The 25,897-nt window shown below is 39.3% G+C and overlaps 1 long non-coding RNA gene across 1 annotated transcript; it reads right to left on the bottom strand.

The window, feature by feature from the left end:
- Nucleotides 1–266: 266 nt before the first annotated feature.
- Nucleotides 267–8,161, bottom strand: LOC311436034. Its single transcript, XR_014692564.1, has 3 exons — nucleotides 8,102–8,161; nucleotides 897–1,154; nucleotides 267–540 (listed from the first exon to the last, which is right to left on the bottom strand). It is a non-coding gene; the product is annotated as an uncharacterized lncRNA (long non-coding RNA).
- Between the last annotated feature and the right edge of the window lie 17,736 nt (nucleotides 8,162–25,897).

Below are 25,897 nucleotides of genomic sequence, written 5' to 3'. Positions count from 1 at the left end.
CTGTATGATGTAACTGGGAGCAGTTTGGCTTTTGCTGTATAGTATATGTATAATAGAGATGAATGGAAAAGTCAGCAAGGGAATATTTTAGGCTGAATGTCAGGAATTGTTTCTTTTTACAGTGAAATCTTTTACAATAGAGAATAGTCCCTGGAGGAAAATGGTGGGAGCTCCTTTACTCAAGTCATTAAAAACTGGACAAACCTCTAGGAACACTGGAACAGTCTTAGATTGGCAATTATATGAACCATGAGCTCTTTTTCATCTCCAATTTCCATGAAAGATGGATAGATTGACAACTATTGAGGTAGTTTTACTGGTGTACTGCTAATGCAGCTCTTATATTTGCCAGACCAGGTTTTCAAAAGACATTTGGACAACAGTGTTTGAAGTTGTTCTTAAATTACACAGCAAAACTCTGTTCTTCAGGGAGGTGGCTTTCAGCAGAAAGAATTCAGTGTGTTCACCATTGTCCTCATCAGATTTTTTGCTTGTTTTTCTCTTGGGCAGCTAGGTCCATGTGAAAGACTTTCCTGTGAACTAATGGAACAATGGTCATGATGTACCCATTAAACATCACCCAAACTGAGCCCCTGTCTATCACTTCAGTCACGGTTGCTATGAAAAGTGTCTGGCTTGGAGGATCTCTTCAGTGAGTTTTAGAGTAGTTGATGTGCCTTGGCCACACTAACGTCACCTCCCTAGTAGAGAGGATCTATTTACTTGTAGGGGGAATAGGGAAATCTGAGAATTAACTGAGAATGAATTGGAAAGGAGTTTCCACCTGACCAAAAAGTTAAGGAAGCTTAGAAGTGAAATAAGAGCACACAGATGGAAACATTTCCCACTGCTGGTGTAGAACCTTTTATAGAGAATTTAAGCCATTTAATACTCACTTGCTTTTCTCATTTGCCTTTCACAGATCCTTTAAAAGTAGTTCACGGGTGCTGATGAGAACCAGTAGTCTATGTTCACAAACATCCATGAAAGGAAATGGGAGTGAAGAGCTGTGCTCTGTACAGTGATTTTTGATCACTGTACAGTGATTTTTGATCATCAGAAGGTGACTTCTACTCACTTTTCTTCTCTGTCTTTAAAAGTAGCCATTACTGGACCTTGTCTTCTCACTTGCTTCAAGTTTCTGAAGTTGACAACTGTAAAGTAGATGTAAACAGTATGTCTTACCAGAAAAATTCTGAGTAGCCTGGGTTGATGCATGTTGTAGGTCTCTGCTTCTGGCAAAGAGTGTCTCTGCTGTAGTTGCAGCCAAGGAGCTCCAACAGCAAACAAGGAAAGAGAGAGGTGGATCTGCTTCCCTTTAAATAAAAGTTCTTCATTGCTACAGGAAAATAATTGGTGTTTCATGCCTTGTGATACTTTTTGTGTTCTTATTAAAAATACACCAAGGTCTGACTTTATGAAGTTTTGTATTATGACATACTTGGATTTAAGGAATCGTTTTGGATTCTCTGAACACAGTACAGAACTGCTGCTGATCTCCCTGTCCTCACTAATGCTGAATCACGTATCATTTATTTGTTTTGTATGTGTAGAACACATGACAGTGTTAATGCTTGTTAAGAATAAATGAAATAAAACTTCATCACCAGGTTTCCTGCTCAATATATTTCAAAAGTAGATAAGAAGTATACGATACACCTGTACAATAATTATTAGAAACTGCATATTAGCTGCTTTAGCACAGATGTTCCTGATGGTGGCATTTACTTTTGTTATTCCTTCCAGGTAGAGAATTTATTGGCTGTTGATGTTAATCTCTGACTCTTTTCCATCTCTTTCATGTTGGCTCCAGAAATCAGGATGTAAACCTTAGTTGAAGGTGCCTAAAATCCCAGGTAAAGATGAAATCCATTGTATTATTTAAACCGTACTCAGAAGTGGCAGTCAAGAAACTGCAAGTTAGCTTATTTAGTTAAACAATATGCCAGGATTGTCTTGTGGAATTAGATAAAGCCAAAAAGTTTTAGGTGAAGAATGTAGAGTGTGAGCGAAAACAAAGGTAAAGATGTTTCCTGCAAGACACAGTGGACCAAATTAACCTTAGAGTAATATTTTAAAATTTATTTTAAATGAAAAATATAATGATTATAAGAAACACCATGTTTTAAATGAAACCAAAAGAAAAAAGGGTTGTAAGTGGCTCAAAAGAAAAAAATGTGACTATTAGTACCTTTATTAGAAATATTTATAAAGCCTTTAATCAGATTCAAGTTCTAGAGCCATAATGCAGTATTTGCATGGTTTCAAAGAAGACCACTGCTGCTTACTACTGCTACTTTGTCACTTACAGATGAGCTGGGAGGTATCTGCTCATCTTATGTCATTTAATTTGAAGAAGTACTTTTTAGGAAAAAAGAGGAAGAAATTTGGAAGAGGAAGCAAAGATCTTAACCAATGAATAATTATTATTACAGAAATAATAAATAATGATCATGCAAACGATCTGACAGGATATTAACTGTGATGAAAAATCACCTCATCTTGTAAAGTAACCTGCCAAAAGCTGCATATATTTTAATATGTCATTTGCCTTATTGTGCTTATTTAAATCCTATGAACTAATACGGGGAAAAAACAAGACTTAGATCAGCCTATTTTTAGTTTCCAATGTGTGTGACAAGGAACTTCTCCCAGTGCACTTGGTTAAAGAAATAAAAAAATGAGCAAGAAGAAGGGAAGTTTGGTATAGCTAATATATATATATATATATATATATATATATATATATTATATATATATATATTATTATTATTATTTTTTTTTCATGGCACAGGCCATGAACTGAACTGTGTTACTAGCTGGGAGCAAGAAAACCAGTTGCCAGCCTTTCCTGGCAATTCTGGTTTTTGGCAGTGAAACTGGGAAAGCTTTCCAGCTGGGGAATCGTGGTGGAATCATTTTGCCTGGGGAAAAAGGCCTTGAAAGGAAGAGCACATGTGAAGAAGAGGGCCCTGCTCTGCAAGAGGGCATCTTTGGAGGGGTTGGTACAAGCAGTCCCACAGCTGCATGAAGGAATTATGCTGTGAATGCTAACAGATTAAAAAGAGCACTCTTTCAAGCCTCTCAGAAAGTCCTTACCTGACCTTGGGACAACAGAGTCAGAACGTATTAGATTAAACCAATCATCAAAGGCAGGAAAATTAAGTACTTTGAGCCTGTTTTATGAGCCATCTCTGTCTATCTGCCTTTCCTTCTACACACACACACACACACATATATATATGCATGTAACCTATTTTGACTGCACAGTATGTGAGTTCTAACACCATTTGGAAGTGTTACGCTTGGCACGTGTAGAGAATTTCTAACATGCCAGATAAAGCCTGGGTCCTTTGGAAAGTTGAGATGGCAGTCAGTCTGATTCCCTGCAGGGGTTATGCATCATTTATAAGCTTTTAATCATATCTCAGAGTTTTGAAATAATGTTTTTGGGAGCTCAGCCTATTGTTTTCATCAGTTCTGGCTCTTTCAGCACTGGGAAGCCAATAATTTGGGGATCATCACTTGCTCCTTCACAGAAGGTGTTAGGACTTATGAGAATATGAATGGAGCTTGATAGGTTGCAAACGGCTAAATATGTCAGCATTTTGCTCAGCCATGAACTTTTGACTAAGATCACAGTAAACAGACAACAGTCCTGGTGGGCCAGATTTCACAGAATTGCCTCACGTGAGGTAGAGGTATAAAACTGTGATTCTTAACGTGTTTCTTTGATTAAAAAAATTCCATTAGTTTTCCAAGCTGTGTCTTTGCACATATTCCCAAAAGTGTATTCAGTTTACATGGCAAGTGCTTGGTAACAGGAGGGCTGCTGGGGTGGCCTCTGTGTGCAGAGCCCAGGAGCTACCCTGTGTCAGATCAGAGCTGGCTCCAGCTGGCTCCAAAAGGAACCTGGCACTGGCCAGAGCTGAGCTAGGGAGTGATGCTGGTTGGGCCTCTGGGAGAGCAGATTGAAGACAGGGAAAAAAAACTGCTGCACAACAGTAGCTGGGAGAGAGGACACCAAGCTCAGAGAAGAAGGGAGGGCAGGAGGTGCTCCAGGCATGTAGCAGCAGTTCCCCTGTGGCCTGTGGAGGAGCCCCCAGTGGAGCAGGTGGATGTGGCCTTCCCCAGCCCCATGAGAATAGATCCTCTGCAGAAGGTATAAAGCATTACCCAGGATTTGGACTAAAGTTCATATGTGATGTGCAAATTGTGAAGCTATGTATGATAAAATAAGTATTATAGTAATTTAACAAACATGTATGCTATGGCAATATAAATAAATGTATAATATGCAACCTGTAGTTACTACTGGATTTATGCCCTGCCAGACTCTAAAAAATAATTTAGCGGCAACAACAACAACAAAAAAGCAAAACACCAAAAGCATAGTAATAACTGTCATACTACAGAGCACATTTGTAAACATACTCCTGATATTAAAGATGAGTTCTTTGGGGTTTAATATAAAATAAGAAAGCAATTAATTCCCTCCCCCCCCCCTTTTTTTTTTTTTTTTTTTTTTTTTTTTTGTGCTTTAGGAAATCCTATTTTCAACTCAGCATTGAACTATCTTTAATTCTTATCTGCATCAGCATGGTTATTATTAGTGCTTACCAACAAGAAAAAAGATTTAAGCATTAACATCTACAGGATGTAAAGTGACTGGTTTGTAAAATGAACTGGTCTTCAAAAATAGAGTTCAGCTTCTTGCAGTGTAGCTCTCTGAATTTTGGAGGAAATCAGGAACTTGGGTTTACATGGGAGGTATACAAAAAATTATTTTAGGGTATCATCAAAGTCACCACAAAAACTCATGAATTCAGAGCTGTTGTTTCTGAGCAGCCATAATGTGAGCAAATTGAGATTCTGAGCTTTGGAAAAAATGCAAAGATTTGCTTAGCAAGACTGATGAGCTGTTGAGGTTTGAAGTTTTAGGCTGGCAAGGGGAAGCTTCTGCCTTTGAAAGTTGTCTTTAGTGTTATTAGTGAAATTTTAGCTACATTGCAACAGAACAAGAGGAAGTCAGAACAAGATAGTATATTGTAAGAATCTCAGGCAGGCACTGTTTAACCAATTGGTATTTTCAACACGTCTAAATCTCATGATGGCCTGAGAGATGGATATTAAAACACAAGCTTCATTTCAGATGGATGAATCTCTATGCTATGCTTCTATTGATAGATTGTCAGGAGCTCTTCTAATCTATATAAGACAGGGAGTCAAGTGGATGGAGAACAACTTCACAGAAAGGGAGCTGGGCGTGCTACCTCAACGGAAGCCAGCAGTGTGCCCTGGCAGCCAAGAGGGCAAATTGCATTTTGGAGTGTATCAAGCGTAGCATAGTCAGCCAAACAAAAGAGGTGGTTCCCCTGCTATATTTAGTGTTGGTTCAGCATCACTTTGAGTATTGTGAACAGTTTTGGTCTCACAATATAAAAAGGATATTGATAAGGATAAAAGGCACTTGAAAACCTCCAGAGGAGGGTGATGTATCTGGTGAAAGGGCTGGAAGGCCTGTCCTGTGAGGGGAGGCTGAGGACACGTGAGGCGCCCAGCCTGGAGAAGAGGAGGCCGAGAGGCAACCTCCCTGCCCTCTGCATCTCCTGAGGAGGGGAAGCACAGAGGGAGGCGCCGGCCTCTGCTCCCTGCTCACTGATGTCAGGACGTGTGGGAACGGCACAGAGCTGTGCCAGGGGAGGTTTGATCTGGCCACGAGGGAGAATTTCTTTGTTGTGAGGGTGGCTGAACACGAACACTGGCACATGCTTCCTAGAGAGGTGGTTGATGCCCCACTCCTGTCGATGCCCAGGAGGCTTTTGGGCACTGCCCTCAGTAATGTGCTTTTAACTTTTGGTTATCTGTGAAGTGGTCACGCACTGTGACTCAATGATCTTTGTAGGTTTGTTTCAACTGAACTATTCTATATACATATTTGGTATATATAATCAAGATTGACAAACATAACTGCACTGCATAATAAACTATAATTTAATGTATAGATGTATATAATATAATGCTATTCCAACTACATCAGGTTGCCCATAGGTCAATCCCAGCGTGTACCAGTGTCTGAGTAAAATCAGAGCAGATTTTTTGGATGAAACTTCATTCTTCATTTATCCAAAACAGAAACTTGCAGAAAGTATTACACAGATATTCCAGATGCACATCTTATCTTGACTTTGAGGTCAAGAATTCTTTTATAAATATTTGATCTCTCAACAAATGTTACGAAAAATTATGTATTATTACTTCAGTAGGAGAGTGACAATTTTTTCTTCAGAGTTCCCACCCCCCCACCCCACACAGGCTAGCTTTGATTTAGACCTGACAGTTAAAAAGAGATAGTTATGTAATTCCAATTTAAAAAAGGTAAATTTTTATTAGATTTACCTATGTTATGAAATGTTATGTAGTTCACTCACCTGTTTTCCATGTGAAGTGGTATCAGGGAATCTGCATTTAATACCATTTAATAAATAGCCAAATGCTAATAAGTGTGACATTCCAGCTCTTTGAGATCAAGAGATTTCAAATCACAGGAGAGAAATGGTATTATCTCCTCTGCAGAGCCTTTTGAGAGGGGAAGTAACAAGGCAGGAGTTTACAAATTAAATTGGAGGTGCTGGATATATACAATGACATTTACTCAGTTTAGATTGTCATAATTTTGTCTTCTGAAACTAAAAAAGCTACAAATCTAAATGATGTCCTTGAAAATCCTTTTGAGACTGACTTCAATTTCTATCCACTTTGCATTCTAGGAGCTTTTTTTTTTTTTTTTTTTTTTTCTTTATGGGAATAGAGCACTACTGAATTATTATTTAGCCAGTAAAGACAAGATCTACTATGGGATTTAGCAGATCCAATGATGAGCAGAAGGAGGTGCATTGATAATGACTTCAGCAGAGCAAGAAACAAGAATGATACCCATTTAGTATCCTTCACGTGAAACAATGCAGCATCAAGGTTTTAAGCACAGCTGTTGCAAACCTCTTTGGGATCCTAACTCTTCTCTCTCTCTCTCTCTCTCTCTCTTTTTTTTTTTTTTTTCCCCCTCAATGAATCTTTGTCAGTGAATGCCAGAAATTTCTAGAAAGCTTATTTCATTATCTGGAGAGTGGGGGAAAACCTACGTAACAGTTAAGCAGATAAAGGATTCTATACATCTACCCATGTTTTTCTCATTCCTCAAGGGTATTTCTTTTTTCCTCTCTTGGAGCTGGTAATAATTTTTTATTTTCCTGTATTTTTGAGAAAACCCACCACCAATTTATCTTCCTTATATGTATTTTCTGGTAGTTCTAATTTCAAATGTGTTTAAGATACTACCTGTTTATTAAAATTGGTAATAAATGACCACAGCTAGTAAATCTTAATCCTAGAAAACAAGAAACATGATTATCGTATCTCCTTCTCTGGAGATATTCAAGGCCTGTCTGGATGCCTACCCGGGCAGCCTGCTCTGAGGAACCTGCTTTGGCAGGGGGGTTGGACCCGATGATCTTTCAAGGTCCCTTCCAACCCCTACAGTTCTGTGATTTTGTGATCATGTCATTTAAATGCTCAGATATGATGGAAAAAACAAAACAAAACAAAACAAAACAAAAAAAAAAAACATGAAATATGTAATGATTATGTGTAATATTGTAATAGGTAATTATTTGAACCCCTGAGCCTTTTATCATCCTTTTCCTCTGAGGAGGATGAGTGAGAGAGCAGAGTGGAGAAGCTTCACTACCTGCCCCTGTGAAAATATGACACTGTTCTGAAAAGAATTTCTGTAAGAAAGGTCAAGAATTTCCTTTCTGAATCTTTCTGAAACTGGGGAAGTTTAACTCCCTCTGTAATTCACCATGGGGTGCTTTTGCTTTGGCTGGTGAAGATGCGGGTAAGTGAAGGCAGTCATCACATCCTTGTAAAAGCTTTCTATTCATTTCCTTTCTGAGGGAAGAAGAGGACCTAAGAGCAGTTTCACCAGATCAGATCACTCAATCAGCAACCTGTCTTTGAAGCCAAAACTAGATGTTCATAGAAAAAATGTATGAGCAGAATCTGAACAGTGATGATTACATAAGAGATGTCTGTTTCTCACCTGTGGGTTGAAGTCTAGCTTCTGTGCATGGAAAAGAGAAGCAGAAGCTATGTCCTCACTGGTCATGTTCCTCCTAGCATGTTTTCTTAAATACATTTTGAGATGGGAGATTGCATTTTTTAATCAGGATGTCCAGCACCTGATACAAAAACAGGTGGCCTAGTGAGGCTGTTCATTTGAATTGCCTTTTTTAGAGGTATAGAACTCATATTTTCACAACACTGCATCTATCACTGCAAGATCTTTGTTCCCAAGAGGTAATCGGCATTTTTATGAACAGTACATTTTTATGAACAAAGTCAAGATTGTTTTTTCTTTCTACATGTGCTATATTGTACATTTGTCTACATTAAATTACTTCTATCACCTTATTCCCCAATCACTTAGGCTCATAATTTGGGCCTCCATAGTTGGATCTCATCTTTATTATCTTGGAGTCCCATACCATAGCATTTCCCATAACAAGCCAAACATTTATTTGGGAGCTGAGAGGAATAGGAATTTGAGTTTAGGTTTTAGTATCACTGTGTTTGTGTTTTTTTTTTTTTCAATTTTGCATAAATTTTTCTTCTTTTTTATTTTACTTTTGGAGAGGAAGGGGCTCTGGACTGGACCTGGGCTGTTACAGTCAGATACCAGTGTCAATTCCATCTGCTGTTGGCTTGAGAACTGTGAGGACAGTTTGGATGTTGCCATAAGCACTCTGTCTCTCAGCACATCCTTTGCTATGAACTTGTCAGTACTGGCTCTGCGGCCCCCCCAGTATCTGAAGCACAGTCCTCAAAGTCAAACTTTTATTTCCATTCTATTTCTCTTCTCAGGCTAATGTGACAGTGAAGGAAGTATATGCTGAAGTCACAGTCCATTTCTTAACACAATCACAATTCACTTCATGCGGTTATTTTGGATGACAAACACACTTAGAGTGATTATATTTGTAGCATTTTCATCTCTCTGTGGCATTCCTGGCAAAATTCTCCGTGGGTAAATGGAAGGGGCCAGGGAAAAACAAGAAATGCCTGCACTCTTACAGTTTCCTCACCAGTCTTAAGCATTGTTCATTTTAGGTTGCAGAACTCATCTTCTCAGATATGTTTTTCTGATTTGAATGAATCTTCTGCATTCAATCTGCTCTAGATCTGGATGATTCACAGCCAAAGACATGCCTTCTCCTTACACCCAGTCTTTCTGGTTATCTTCCTATTGTTCTGCTTTTCTAATGCCAAGAGCACAGTGTCCTCTCCTGAAGAAACTGCTCTGTGCAAAGTGCAGTGTACAGGTAACTTGGAGTTGTGTGCAGTGGGAACTCAGCAGTGAGGTGCTGTTCACCCCTAGTTTGCTGGGGCTACAGGCAGCCCAGAACCTGGAGAGCTGATGCAGCAGCCAAAAAGGCTTTCAGTGAACTGCAAGTTCCTCAGGTGCACCTGACTCCCTTGCTTTCCTCCCCAAATCAGTATTGACGTCTGAACTGTTTAACTTATTTATATATTTGTTTTAATATTTACTATATTGTTTAACCTGTTGCTCTGAATTTCAGTGTGTATGTTAAACAAATCTGAGGTTATTCTGGGTTATTTTCTTTGCCTTCTATCCACTTACTAATAATTATTTTTAATCCTAGCACTTTAATGCTAAGGAACATCCAGATCCTGGTAAAATAAGCAAGGGAGTTAGATTCAGCAAGATCACTATTTTCCACTCTCTCTGTTATGATGGCAAGTTGTAGCTCAGTATGATTTTTGCTGGTATTAGAAAAAGATCAAATGCTTGGTAGTGACCTGAAACCAGGGTTTCAGGGCTGATCTTGTCTCAGTGGCCGCAGTGTTGTTCAGCACCTCCCCTGCTGGCACTGGCTCCCACAGTGCTGGGGTGGAGAGGCCTGACCTCCATTCTCATTCATGGGGAACCAGCAGCAGCCCCCTGGATTTTGCAACTTATAGGCTTTTGCTAGGAGCCAGTGTTCAGGAAGGAGACTGCATCATCGTCGCTCTTTTGCAGCTGCCTCTCCCTTCGGTGCTTGTAACCTGCTTGCGTAGAACCTGACCATGGTATCGACCAGGCAGAAAACCGTGGCCTCCGCATCTCGTGAGGCATCTCCAGCCACGGTCGCCAGTGTGGCTACTCAGACGGAGGGCTCGGGGAAACACGCAGCCGTCCAGGTCCTGGGCTGCAGAGTGTGCCCCAGCCTTCTGTCGGTCTCTGACAGCAGTGGTGGGTATGCCTGTGGGAGGTGTGCCCAGGTTGAAGAACTGCTCAGCCAGGTAGCGGAGCTCCGGGAGGAGGTGAACAGGCTCAGGACAGGTTGGAGAGCTGGGCGATCACCAACCGCATGAAGTTCAATAAGAGCAAGTGCCGGGTCCTGCACCTGGGACGGGGAAACCCTGGCTGCATGTACAGACTGGGCGATGAGACGCTGGAGAGCAGCCTAGAAGAGAGGGATCTGGGGGTCGTGGTAGACAGCAAGTTGAATATGAGCCAGCAGTGTGCCCTGGCAGCCAGGAGGGCCAATCGTATCCTGGGGTGCATCAAGAACGGCATCGCTAGTAGGTCAAGGGAGGTGATTGTCCCGCTCTACTCTGCGCTGGTGCGGCCTCCCCTCGAGTACTGTGTGCAGTTCTGGGCACCACAGTATAAAAAGGACATGAAACTGTTGGAAAGTGTCCAGAGGAGGGCTACGAAGATGGTGAAAGGCCTGGAGGGGAAGACGTACGAGGAACGGCTGAGGTCACTGGGCCTGTTCAGCCTGGAGAAGAGGAGGCTGAGGGGAGACCTCATCGCAGTCTACAACTTCCTCGTAAGGGGTTGTCAAGAGGCAGGAGACCTTTTCTCCATTAACACTAGTGACAGGACCCGCGGGAACGGGGTTAAGCTGAGGCAGGGGAAATTTAGGCTGGACGTCAGGAGGGGGTTCTTCACAGAGAGGGTGGTTGCACACTGGAACAGGCTCCCCAGGGAAGTGGTCACTGCACCGAGCCTGTCTGAATTTAAGAAGAGATTGGACTGTGAACTTAGGCACATGGTCTGAACTTTTGGGTAGACCTGTGCGGTGTCGAGAGTTGGACTTGATGATCCTTAAGGGTCCCTTCCAACTCAGGATATTCTATGATTCTATGATTCTATGATTAAGCTGATGTATAAAATCAACCTCCTACCATGAATGTTATCCTCCCAGCAAAGACCTTGGGATTCTGATGGCTCATCAACATCCTCTCCTGCTCTTCTTAAGCAAGACAGAAACTTTCACCATCAGGATGCCCAGAGACACTGGAAGGGTAAGTGTAACACCTGAGAAACTAGGAAGGTTTTTTGGTATAAAATTTAAGAAAATATTAATGATGCTTTCCTATATTAGATAGTTTGGACTATGTTGTTAAAAAAAAAAACCAAACACCACAGTTGAACTAACAGTAAATTCCTGGTTCTATAGTGTTTTCCTTTTGGTGCATAACAAGATGTTGAGTGTAAAAAAATCAAGGGCAAGGACAGAGGAAGACAAAATGTATTTTACATATCTTAAGAGCAAAGTCTACTCTACTTTAAAGGACTTGATTTTTGTATAGGAAGAGAAGAGCAAAGAATTGTAAGAAAGACATTTTTTTACCAATTAAATTATTTTCTGAAAAAGGATGATTACATGTAAGCATTGTGGAATGGGGAGAGTACATGCAGCATTGTATGGATACAATATGCCACTTAAATACATTTTAACCAATCTCTGTGTGAGCAAAGACTCAAATAAGAGATGACAATTTTTAGAAAGTAGAGCAAAGGCTTATTGAGAAAAGGATTAATGCTGCAGAGGGCCTCTCTTTCCACCTCAGAGACTTCTGGCAGACATGACTGCCTTTTGGGAAGCAACAAAGGGAAATGGGTTTCTTCCCCAACACACAGACTTTTGGCCAAAAGTAGATGGTGTGAACTGGTGTCTGGCAATTTAGCTGACTTCTCTAGATGTTATTAGCAATGCAGATGTAATCAAAAGCCTAGTTTGTTTTTAAGAGAAGTCTTACTAGAAGTCTTTCCATGTCTTTGGTACATGTTGTAGTTCATAAAAAGCATTACCTAGACAGGAGATGTGGTTCCATGCATTTGACTGTGTGTTTACACTGGATTTTTTCTGGAGGCACAAACAAACTTGTCTGTGTATGTAGAACCAGAGGATGGTGATTTCAAAGTGTGCTTTTTTTTCTGGTTTAGCTAAACTCTTTGTAGAGTAACTAATGCATGAAGACTACTACTGTAAGATTTTGCAGATTTAAATGTTACGAAGGGGAACTCAAGGATTAAAACAAAGACATCAAAATATCATATGCTATTTTTTGTCTGCTAGAGAATCAATTCAGCTGCATGTAACTTTAGGTTCTTATTACTGCAGAGGTGAAAAATGCAACCTTAATGTGCCTTGTAATCAAATCCAAAACCTTGGATCCCAAGCCACCATGCAGTTAAATGCTCTGGGAGATTGTTCTTTATCTTCTTGGAGGTAAAAATAAATCCATGAAGAAAGTGCAGTAATTCTTCCATATGTTTGGACATTCTCATTCCCCTCCTGTTCATGAATGTTCTTTAATGTTTCCCCCACTAGTGGGTTTCTTTTAGCCTTGTACAGATACCTGATGGATGATCGATGTCCTGGAGCCTCAGTTCTCCTGGGGCTTCCAGCCTAACCTCGAAGCCTTCAGGTGTCATATATATTCAATGCCTTGGAATTTTTTTCCATCCATTTTAATCCTCTATCATCAATCTGTTAACAATCGCTGTATGTTTTGTTTCATCTCAAGAAACATCTGGAATAGTTGTACATATTTAGTATTTTTTGTTGAAAGGATCTTTTTTATTTGGTCTCATATGTCATTTTTCTTCTTTCATATACTTTGCCTAGCTACCTATTTTCACTTAAATATATCGGGTCATGAATTTGTAAAGTGGATCGTTGGCCTGCCATCAAATAATTTGTCTTTGAGCAATTGACTATGCAGCTTTTTAGTAGTGAGTAAGTCTTCTGTATTATCTAAGAGATGTTTGACACCCTTTTAGAGAAGTTTTCAAATCTTTTCTAAACAACCAATTGTTGTGACCAGACACAAACTTAGCAGTGCAAACATTTCCAAATAAAACAATAAACGATTAACTGACAGATAAAAAGCTAACCAAAGGCAGAAATGCAGAGTTTGTCTAACATCATGGTAGCCGTGGTAGTTTCAATTCAAAATAAAGAATAATAGTTATAGTGTAAATTTTTGGTATAACAGTCTGTTGGGAAGAGCACTTTTCTGGGGAAATAAATGGAAACAAACAAACAAACAAAAACAAAACAAAAACAAACAAACAAACAAACACTACATTGTGCCCATCTCAGTTCTCTGGTCACATCTTGGAGGACAATGCTTCAAACACCAAGCTAACAAATAGTAATAAAATGGTGGTAAATGGGTAGAGGTGGAGGAATCGTTTGTTTTTCCTGGAAGTAATGCTATGTAGAACTTGTAGTAGTGCAAGAATGTGAAAAAGGGCCAAAAAGGGCGCAAAGCAGGAGTCCTGAACGAAGGCATCCTTCTCAAATGGGTAACCCTGTTCCTGGGGTGATTTGCCCTGGACAGAGAGGAGACTGTGAGCAGCCTCTGACACTCATGCCAATGTAGATTGGGAGCATAGTTAAAGGTGGATCTAGGACACAAATACATCCCTGAGACCCATAATTTAGATGGAGCCTCTGAGTTGGAGGCCAGTTATCTTTACGTTGTGTCAGCTGCCTCTGCTTCTGATGTAATGGAGAGGCATCTTAAAAGGAAATGCTGGCCTCTAAAATTTGACTGAGCTCCCTCTCCCTCTCCCTCCCTCTCCCTCTCCCTCTCCCTCTCCCTCTCCCTCTCCCTCTCCCTCTCCCTCTCCCTCTCCCTCTCCCTCTCCCTCTCCCTCTCCCTCTCCCTCTCCCTCTCCCTCTCCCTCTCCCTCTCCCTCTCCCTCTCCCTCTCCCTCTCCCTCTCTTTTTGTTCTCTTCTTTTTCTCTAACTAGTACTTTGAAAAGAGCAGAAATTTGTAATTTGAACCATAAGCATATTAAATTAACTCTCACTCTTGGCTAATACACTTAAGGACTTTGCTTTCAACCTGATTTTAGAACTTGCTCATCTGTACTTCTGGCTCCTATGTTTTAGGAAAGAGGTCTAATGTCGCTGTAAGCATTAAGATTTGGCCATGTTCTGTTCCAATGTAACAGTTCTGTGGAGCTGCAGGAAGTTTTATTTCTGTTGCACATCTGCAGTAAAAACCAGGCATTTGAAACCTGAGCCCCTTAAGGGCCCAGGTCTCAGAGATATTGATCATCTCCTGCAACTTTTTGTCTGCTTTCAATTCCCATTGCAGTCAGCAGGAGACAAGGCTCTCAGCACCTTGCAGGATCCAGCTCACAGAGGCTACTTTTGGAGAAGCTTGTCTGCCTATGTATTCAACTGGCTGGATGATCTCTCATCAGATGGCTCCATATGTTACTGCACAACCCAGATATTTCTGCTGTCAACTGCAGGTAAAACAATGTCTGCATTGTCTGGACTCAATTTGAAAAGTTACTAAATGAAAGCGAGTTAGAGTAAATGGATTTAAGTGTTTTTTGAATATATATATATATATATAACACTTGAAGCTGCAGTTTAGAGTACTGCCTATATTCAGAAGGGAGGTCATTTCTATGAACTTCTCTTTTCGAGTCATTTTCCTGTTTAATAATTTAATAATTAAAGCAGTTTAACAATTAAAGAATAGGGGAGATTAAGTCCTAAATGAGGTTTCAGTCCAATTCAGAATAAGTCATGTAGTAATGAAGGACATAGGTGACTCTCCAGTTGACTGAGGTGGTGGAGGCAATTCATATATGATGAGGTCCACAAAGCATCTTCAAAAGGAATAGTGAAAATTTAGTATGACTGGAAATGCCAACTACCCCTGAACATCCCAGGCTGTCATACCAGTTGGACTGGGGGAAGAAGAAAACCTCATACAATGACTTCTGTGAAGAACTAGAGAAAATGTTTTTGTTTTTGTTTTTGTTTTTTTTTTAAATCAGTCCTGCAAATTTGAACATTCCCTTTTAGCTTTTCCTCATAGATGCATTTATGAATAATGCAAATTATTGAACTTAATGCAGGAGAACTTATGCAGAAGATGATAGTGGATGATCCCTTCATGATCCCTTCTACCTTACATTCCCTGAATAAAAAATAAAAATCTAGAGATAGACTATACTAAACTAAAAGCTAAGCTTTAACACTATGAAAAAAAAAAAAAAGAGAGATTAATAAAGAAAAAAATAAACCTGTGTCTAGCATTTGAGGCACTGAAAGAGCTAATTTCTAGAAATGTGAGAGACCTCTTAATCCAGTTGAAGTCAAGGAGAAATGGTGCAGAACCTCACAAAAACAAACCTGAACTATCTTAAATTAAGCAATAAAAGTTGAAAGAATTACAAAAATGTTGAGCTTAACACTTATTGAGTAAACTTTTTTTTCCCCCCATCTTTCACATAGCCATTTCAAGTATATTTAGCATACACTTTCACTACACTCCTGCCCCTCCCCTTCTCAAATGGGACAGAACACTTTAAGTTGCCTTCCCAGTTAGAGTTTTGGTCTTGAGTTTTCCTGTTTTCACTGGAGTTATACATATGCCACATGGAGCCAAAATGGACAGTATACTGACAGGTGAAAGCTGGTGATTTGAAAGAAATCCCTCTTCCACAGACTGAGTCTAACCTCATCCTGAGCAATTATTTTGGTAGTACAGTTTCCATTTTCCAAGCAGCAACACTGCCAAAGATTTTGGTCTGTTCAGTGCAAAACTTTCTACCTAAAAATGTTGAAGCTATATCAGCAGCCCATCGGAATCAGCTGGTGGATTGAGAACAAGAAACAGAGGAAAGGCACAAATATATATGCAAAAAATATATAAATTATAAAAAAAGGCACATACACATATATATAAAGAAGAAGAAAATCTTCATTTAAGCAGTTCAGTTTCTGTAGAAAAACAGTTATGCTGAAAAGACTGGAGCCGATTCCCTCAGGCAGCGACTGCTTGGGTGATAGCTTCGCACTGGCAATAGCAGTCTGCAGGTAGGAGTTCTTAGCTCCTTGGGGAGGTTGAAAATGCTGTGGTGTACCTCAGAATTCCTTGGTAATGCACACAAGCCTGATTTTTCTGTGCCCATGGAGGAAGATTACGTTGAGGGTGAGAGAGGAAATGGGAAAGTTATGGAGGGTGCCACATGGAGCTCTGTGCCACTGGCCACTAGCACAACCTCCTCTTTCCTCCCTGTCTCCTGGAGCACTCATCTTTACTCCATCTGTTCTTCTGGTAGCTGTATCCGAGGAAAAGAAAGTCACTGAGGTAAAGTGCCTCAGTTGAGTGGCTTAAGGTACAAGACCTCTTGTAGCAACATCTTCCTAGATTTATTTTTTTTATTATTATGTTTATTGTTTTAGTGTTGTGTTCCCCTACTTCCATTGACACAACTCACTGCTGGGCCTTACAAAGTCAAATATATGTTCAGAATTATGATCTCTAAATGTTAGATTTATTATTAATGAAGAACACGGTTTCTCAGTCAGAGCATTGCTGTGGCTAATGCCATGGCCAGGCAGAGTCACCCTCTGCCTCCTGGTGCACTGAGGCAGCTGTGCTGGATCCTCCCAAGCCTGCTGTGAGGGGCTGAGGCCTATTTCTGCTGCACGCAGCTGAGCTTTCATCCACCTGGCCTTGAAGAGCTCTTGCTGTGTGCCACAGGTCCAGGAGAGGAGGCCGCGCAGTACACCCTGAAGTGCTTGTACCACAGTCTGTTTTGGTGTGATGGGTTACTGCAGCATCTGTATTGAGTAGAGGAGCCTGCCTAACGCAATTTGGTGCTTGACTAGTGCCACTTGAAGTAAGAAATTGCAACACTTATGAGAAATATTGCTAATTGAATTTCAAATAACAAAAGCCATTGAAGAAACTGTTCTCCATGGGATTAATCTCATGAACAGGGAAGGGAGGATGCATACAAGCCATTTTGAGTTGCTTATTCCAACTCACAGTATATGTTAAACCAAGTCAGATTAAAAGGCTGCCTCTTTATGAGCAGGCGGTGCTGAGTATGATTGCAAACTGGGTCTTTTCACAATGATTGTGTATTTGGTTCACTCTCAAAAATAGTTATTCTAGACTCTCTGAGGAAAAATTTATTTGTGCCTTTATTTAAAGAAAATATTTGAAAACCTGGGTACAGCTTGGTCTTGCTTTTCCCAACCGGAAGAAATATTCCTGCTTTCAAACACTTTTAACAGCTGCAAGGAAGCCACAGTCAACTTTGATCTGTCAGTGAAATTAGTTTTCCTTGTTAATAAAACCTGATATCATGGACAGGATGTTTAAGAAGTGATTGTGGACCAGTTTTAACCATCGGTGTGCAAACAGGAGTCAGCGTTAAACTTGTGTTTAATAGAAGAGATACGCAACCTAAACAGACATAGCAAATTGAGTCCCTCCAGAGAAGCACACAGCCCGCCTTGCTGCAGGCCTGTTTCTGCCCCCTTTGAGGTCTGTCATAAATCTTCCGTTGCCTTTTTGATTCAGTGTCAGCTGATGTGACTGTAGCTGCTGTTGGGGGGAAGTTTGTGTACCTCCGAGCAGCTGCCTGGAGGGTCTTAAGTAACTTACCACTGGCTGGTGCAGGCTTTTGGTCAGGTATGACCTTATAGATAAGAATGTAGGCACTTCAAGGCTTAGATGTGGGTTTTCTGGGTATCTCTGTGATAGGTAGGTGCCTAAATGCCTATCTTGATTCAGGCTGTGTGTAGCTAGATGTATATTCGTATGTTTTAACTGATGTCAATGGGACTATTTACTTGGGTTATTCATGCCCTTAAATGGTTTAAGAAGGAGGCCTCAGTGAGGTGAATCAGGCACCGGAAACCTAAAATAGATTTCCAATAAACCTAATTAATTCAGAATTCTGATTTTCATTACAATGTATTAAGTTAAGTCAGATACTGAATAGGAGTAGAAACAAAATGATGGACATGGTGGCACTTCCTGCCAGGTTGCGGGTACAGTACTTGTCATCAGATAAAGGGGATCTAAAGGTTAGCATAGATGAGTAGATATTTTTAACATTTGAGAGACAATTCCAGAAAAAAAAAACATGTGAGAAAAGAGATGACAGCTTGCCGTACATGAGAAATCTGCCCAGTATTATATACAAGGAAACAATATAGTGGAGTTGTGTTGGGAAATACAAGAACTGTTGTTGATTTTATGAAGTTATATAGCACTTAACCTGGTATTCCCAGATGAAAAAGAATAAGAAGAAATCCATGTTTAGAAGTGAGGATGGCTGAAAAGAGGCAATCTGGAGAGGTGAAAATGTAATAATTTCCTCCAGCAGCAAACACAATGGAAATGAAACTCGTCTGTCTATACACTCTTACCATTTGAGATACTCTAGAGTATTTTGCAAGGCCTCCAACTGCAGTTCCAGAAGAGCTTGGGTCTCCTGTAGGTCCTGTGCAGACATTTTAAATGTCTTTCAGCAACCCAGATGTAGTGGAGGCTTTTGTTTAGGGAATGGAATCTCAATGTAGTAGACTTTACTTTTTTTGTGCTGACTTTTAAATGTGAAAAATTAGACTCAACAAAGTACTTATGCTCCTTTTAGTTCATTTTACTGGAAAAAGAGAAGACGAGAAAAAGAAGGTAAGAACTTAAGTGCTGTGCTGAATCTGGGCCAGGTAAGGAAGTTCATCGCACACAACAGCCAGGGCCAGCTATTCTCCATGTATTCATACAGCCTTCCTGGGAACACTGATCTTAAAGAGAGTGCCTTGGTTTCATGTGAGGAAACAATACAGAATTAGGAATTCGGCTGGATCATAGTGGGAGTACAGATCTGCTGAATGCAGGTGAGGGCTGTGATTTTATATAACCTGGGAACCTTCAGAGATACTTGCTTCATTAATGTTGGTCCTCTTAATGCAACTCCTTAGGAGACGCATAAATTAGCTTGGTTTCTGTATTACTGTCTATTTAGTCTGACTGCAGAGAGATGATTCTGGACATGGGCATGATGAGATGTTTGGTTGTGCATGAAATGAGTCATCTCAAATAAAGAAGGGAAGAAGGCCAGCGGAAAATGATTCCACTTGGATTGATAAAAAAAAGTGAATGTATGTGTGAATTTACTGTAGAAAGAAGAGACAGATTTACTATGTTTTTTGTTGTTGTTGTTGTTGTTGTTTTGTTTTGAAAATTTAATCATGTTGGTAAAGCAGTGCAATTTTAATGTTTAACTTTGCATTTCTTTAAGAAATATATAAATCTTAAAAAGTAGGAGCCTAAATGGTTGTTATGATCTGACCTAGTGGATAGCATTTATTAGTCCTGAATGTGAAGGGAGATGATTATCCACCAAAACAGCAAACATTAAGACCCCATGAATGTGTGAAACCATTGGTGAGTCCCAAGGTTCTCATTTGTGCTAGGCCAGAAGACCTGAACCGGTGTAAAGTCAACCTCACCTTAGATCAGTTCTGACGAAAGCCCTGCTTTTAAATCCAGTAGCATCAACTGCAAATGAAAGTCCACTCAAGTTTTAGGTAGGCAAAAGTAAAACATCTTCAAATATTTCATTGTTAACTTTGTGCTGTATTAATCTTCTCATTTGTCTTTCAATCAGACAACATCTGTTCTTTCTCCTATAAACTATAAACTCCAGCTATAAACTCTAGCTTTACCTTACATAGTTGTTTTTTAATTTCTAAATAAATACTTATGTGATTCTTCATCATACTAATAATTTTAGTTACGGTGGTTGCAATATGTACTGAAGATGCTTTTTTTTTTGGTTGAATTTGTCTCCATTTCAACTTTTGTTTAAAACCAACACTCATTAACTTCAACTCCACTATTAAAATAAATAAATAATAAAATAAAATAAAATAAAATAAAATAAAATAAAATAAAATAAAATAAAATAAAATAAAATAAAATAAAATAAAATAAAATAAAATAAAATAAAATAAAATAAAATAAATAAAATAAAATAAAGCAGAAGCACTGTGGGGAAAAAATGAACCAAGCCACCAACAAAACAAAACAAAAACCAAAAACCCACAAATGCTGATTAAAAACGGGGTAGTCCTGCTCATATCTGTGATCTTATCAGACTGGCCTTTTTCTTTCCAGATGTCACAATTTTATGTGGTGTAAATGATACTCTCTTTACCCAGATGGTCTAAGATAAAAACAGCTTCTGGGAGGTATACACTATTTAATTCTGTACATCCAGGATCTATAAAAAAAGAAACTGGTCAGTAAAGTGTCTGAATTTTGCAATATTCATTTGGGGATAGAAGCCCTGAACTGACTGACTGCACACTTGACCAGATGTGGTCTCATCTTTATAGAAAACAACCAGACCACCAATAAAATTATTCAAAATATGACTCAGAGTGGCAATCACAGGACTGCTATTCTCATCATAACAAGCTCCACTGTGCACAAACAGTAAGGGTCAGATTTAGTTCTCATTTACACTGGAATATAACTGTCTTGAAGGGAGGGGATTTTTTTTTTTTTCTTCTCATAGAGAAGAAAAAAAAAGTGACTTTCATCCCCTTTTTCTGTACAGGCATAACACACATTAGGAAGCAGATAGGTAATTCAGCACATATTAATAGAACCAATAATTGGACACAAAGGGCTTAATTAATTTTGTTCTTGGATGGTAGTATATGGTGTAGGAGTCTCACTGAAATGAAAGCCACATATCTGAGGGCAGAGCTGACCCATATAAACTGAGTGTGGCTTCCCTCTTAAATGCCAGAAGTTATTGGATTATTTTCAGAAGGTCTCCTTGGAAATGATTTGAAGTCAGCAAATAATCAAATGGAGAAGTATTTTAAATTACCTTATTTTTGTAAACATGGTGTTAGTTTTCCTAGAAACGAGACCAAATGCAACAAAGCTCACTATTTAGCTGAGTTAAGTTAAGGATGGGCTGAAGACAGTGTTTATACAGTGCCATAGTCTAACCTAACATAAGCAGGTGCCCTCACAGTGCTATTTGTGCAATAGCATCTGGTATTCTAGTTTTGGGTTTGACGACCCTAACTGCACTTCCCCAGAGCATGCTGTTTGCCTGCTTTCTGCAGACCCTTTGGTACAAAGCTCTGCTGAAATTCGCTGCCTTGGAGAGTTGTAGGTGATGCAGAATTGTTCGGTGACTCCCAGGTGCTAGGAAATCTGGAGTCAGTAGTATGGGCAGCAGCCACCCCTGTACTGCTGCCCCCGTCAGCATGGGTGGTTGTGGCAGGGAAGGCAGGCTGCCTGGTTGCAGCTAAACACATACCCTTGCAAAACACAGTACCAAGTGCAAGTTAAAGAACATTCCTGCTTTGTCTAGTCTACGTGGGAATAGGAAAGATTCATACAAAGCTTAGTGGAGTCCCTGAATGCCACCTTTTCTCCTTTGTCCCAGCTCCTTTGTATGCTGTATCTTCAGCTTCAGTTTCCTTGTACTCTTTTCTCTTTAAATAAGACAGGTAGAAGTTCAGGGTGTTGACTTAGTGCTTTTTACAAGTGAATTTATGACGTAGAAAGAGTAATAAATGCTAAGTAGAGTTTATATCTTAGTATGTAGGTTGCTTCTTCAGAGGTGATTTTTAAGTGTAATTTATTCTTCAAGAACTGATTTTCTTCAGGATTTATTTATTTATGGATAAAGTATTGAATGTATGTATGAATAAAATACTCATAAAGTATTGAATGTATGTATGAATAAAGTACTCATAAAGTATCAAAGGAAAGATACAAGTGTGTTTTTTTTTTTTTTTTTTTTTTCTTTAATGAAAGTCATTAAAGTTGGTCTTGAGGCGTACTGACACCAAATGCAGTTGCTTCTTCCATCTTTGATTTTCTGCTAGTCTGCTGGTCAGCTGACCTCTCAAGCACCTAGTTTTATTTAGACTCTTATATTTTCATGCTCAGCATATGTATTTTTTGAGTGTAGAAGTGTGAGAAAAATTGCCAAAAAATAAACAGCTGAAATATGAAGCCGAAATTTTATAATTTTATTTAGGTTGGTAATTAGAGACTTCAATGTTGTGGAGGCAATAGTGACTCTAGTAAGTCAAAGATGCTCACATTTGGAGGAAAGAGTTAATCTGACAGCATAACTGAAAACATTAAGATCTGTGCAAAAGAGACTTTGGCTGATGCTAATATAAGTGGCTAGACAAGGCCCAGAACTAGTAAGAGGGTCTAGCAAGGCAGTACTTCTAAATTGCTGAGTAGGCAGAAGATGAACTGAGAGAAGAAAGTATTCTTAAATCAGTCGGACTTGCTTTAGAGCCAATATGTGTATAAATGATCCGACCAGAAAGTTGGAAAGTGTTTGCCAGATTGTTCTGGAAAGATGCAGGTGAGTTACGTAGGTTGCAACTGGGAGGAAAAGAGGATGTGTCCCTGATGAAAACTCAGGATGTTAGCAAACATACTAAACTGTTTTGGTTGGGCAAAATGTCCTTGGGTGTCCGTGGGACCTGGGAAAACTTGGAGAGAGGTGGAAGGTCTGAAATTTCAAGAAGCGCATGGTGCAGCAGCAGAAGTAATTGCCACTTACCTTGCTGAGCTCCAATTGTTTTCTAAGAGGCACAGTTACATGAATCGCCATCTATACCACTGCAGCTTGTCCGGTAAGCATGGGCAAAGAGAGAAACATACTGGCAGAAAAGTATAAAGGTACAATGAGAAAGTCTGAAAGTTGGCTATGTTCTTTGCATTTCAGAAAGTTTTCAGCTTCATACTCCCTCTTGACACTCCCCATCTCTGAACGTGTTTCTTTTTCTCTGTTTCTACCAGGTAGTGGTTGAAGTTGTGTTCCTCTTGCCTGCCTGGAGCATCTCTGAATCAAATCCCAGCTGTTGCCTTTCCTGTGAGTATGTGGCTATTTCTTTTTACTTTGTCCTGCACCAGTGAAATTTGGCACCCAGAGGTGGTATGACCAGTAAAGTTTATCCAGATAAGGTTCAGTGCTTCAGTTTTGCTTTGAAACACCTATCTGAGCCAACCATGAATGATCACTATAGCTCCTGAAGGTGGCCACCCCAAGTCACTCAGTATGCTTCCATTATGCAGCTTCTGTTTCTCTTTTCGTTTTGTTTCATTTCTTCATTGTAAGTTATTTTCAGACTTAATTTCCTCTGTGGTATAGACTGTATTCTACCTGAACTAATTTATTTCCTTTTGTAAGCCAGTGATTAAACTATGATCTTTAAGGAAAATGTCACTTTTGCACTATGAAAAACTGAAAAAAATCCCTCTTAGGACCTTTGTTTAACTCATTTGTGGAGATACCTGTTTTATTTATGTATTGGTTTTGCCTTGTTGCAATATCTGAGCACTTCTTCAGCATTATTCATTTTATCACTATAAAGTGAAGTAGAAAACTCATTAACACTTTTGTAATTGATTAAGCTTTGCAATGAGATAAGAGAATTCTGTAAAAATTATAATCAGATTTCTCCATATTACTATTATATTTAACTAAATCTGCCAGTTATGTTGGGAGTTGCAGGATATCTCATTGCATCTGATAAGCACGAGAGGTCATTTAGCAAAATGTCAGTAGCAGTTTACCTTGTTCTTGCTTAGGCAGCGCCTACCTATTCTGTGAATGCTCAGAGCATCAGGCCACATGCAATGCCACCATAAGAAGAGTTTGAAATTTCCCCTGGGATCTGAGTACATGTACAGGGAATTTTTGTAGTGGAGGAGTATGTATATACAAGAAAGAGGCAAACAGATAATTAAAAAGAACTGCAGAGAAATATGTAGAGGGGCCTGTGTAGTAGTTGAAAGAAAGCCAAACAAATGCTTGGACTGCTTCTTCCTTTAGAGAAAAAGTAGCACATGTGAGAAAGGTGGCCAGAGACAGTGAGCATGCTGGGTAGCATTTGGGGTAGAAAATCTGACGGAAAGAGTCTTCGAAGTATAAGAAAACATCCCCTATCTCTTCCTGATGGATCCGTGCAGAGCCTGGGGAAGACAGAACTTTATGCACATTTATTTTAACTTAAGTGGGATTGCATCAAAGAGATGTCTGATGCCATTGCCAATTTCACCTTCTAATGCAAACAATATGAAACTCCCCACATATATTAGCTATATGCTTGGGTCAACTGGAACAGTTTTTCAGTTTGTATAATTTAAAGTTAAATACAAGTGAGGAAATTACCAATAACAGAAGAGCTACGTACTTTCTTTAGCTCTTGAGGAATCCTACTGGAACTCACTATGTTTTGAATTCCATTCTGAAAAATATACCAGTTTTCATGTTGCAAAACTAATATCCTCTTTCCTGTAAGCAACAGTTTTACATTCCCCAGTCTCTCCTTTGTTTCTGATCAACCTACTAAATGTGGCAAGCTTCTTTCTTATGTTTCCTTATGCTTCAGAGCTAATCATTCTTTAAAATAATCATTTATTTTTCCAACCATTTCACAGCACAGAAAATGCTAAGTCACAGAAAAAATGCATATTGCAGCTGGAACTGATATTCCGTACATTAATTAGATCCTTCCTCCAGTCTTATGAAAACACAACTGAACCATAAAAGAAAAACACTACACTAGCTCAACTAAACATGCATCAGTTACTCATCAAGGAGTGACTTTTGAAGCTTCTATTTTCCATTGTAGACTTCAACAATAAAAGTAAAGTAGTCTTCAACAAGTAAAAAGTAAAGTAGTCTTCAACAATAAAAGTAAATCCAGTAGAGCTTAGTATGGATTGATAGTGTTACTTAGTGCTGTTGCATTCATGCAGGAGGAGACTGAACAAGGCTTTAAAATATGAACTGAAGTGACAATTCCCCTGCTGTCCCCAAACAAATCTGCTTGGGTAAAGGGATAGGGGAGGCAGATAGAGGAAGAATTATCTCCAACTGTTGAGAGAATGAGAAAGAAAAATAGGAGAGAAACGATGGAAGATAAGATAATTTTCAGAAATAAGTAAAATTAAATAAATAAATAAATGCAACTGCTAAATAACAGTGACAGAAAAAAGAGATGCTGGGGCAGAGAAAAAGAAGTTTGGAATTGCATATCATGGTTACCAGGCAGTAGTGTAACCAGTCAATGTTTGAAAGTTTGCTTACAGACAGGACTAAATCATGTGTGATTAATGACTCCTAAGAAGGCAGGAATTGAGATTAAAAGCTGTCATTTCGAAAGCACCTGTTAGCCTAGCACTTGATTTGGGAGATAGCTGTTTTAATAGGTTTCTTACTTTTCAGCTTAATTTCCTAAGAAGTTACAGCTTTGGTCATTTGTTTTTTGTTTTTTAAGGGTCACTTACTGAATGTCTCTTAGTAGGTCCCCCCCCCCCAAAAAAAAAACCCAAACAAACAAACCAAAAAAACAACAAAGAAGCAAGAGTGCCTTCCCTCCCAGACTTTTTAACCAATTAGTCACATTTAACAGAGAATGAGGGACCTAAAGAGAAAACTATCCCAAACAAAAGATAGATGAGACCTAACATAGCAGAGATATTTCTTTAATGCTGCTCTTGATGGGAATATTCAGGAATAACTCAGCCAAATATCAAAGAATCAGTATGGAGGAATAAACAGAATGAGAGGTTATCCACTGAAATATCCATCAGTGACAGGACAAGAGTTGCCCTATTAGACAACGGAGAATTAATTCTGGATTCTTTCATGTCTAATGACCAGACCTAGCCTTACTACAACACAATGACAAAAGCTTT

The sequence above is a fragment of the Aythya ferina genome (assembly GCF_964211825.1).
Source record: "Aythya ferina genome assembly, chromosome: 4".
NCBI lineage: Eukaryota > Metazoa > Chordata > Aves > Anseriformes > Anatidae > Aythya > Aythya ferina.
The sequence above is the reverse complement of the archived record's forward strand: the minus strand, read 5'-3'. Positions and strand labels throughout refer to the sequence as shown.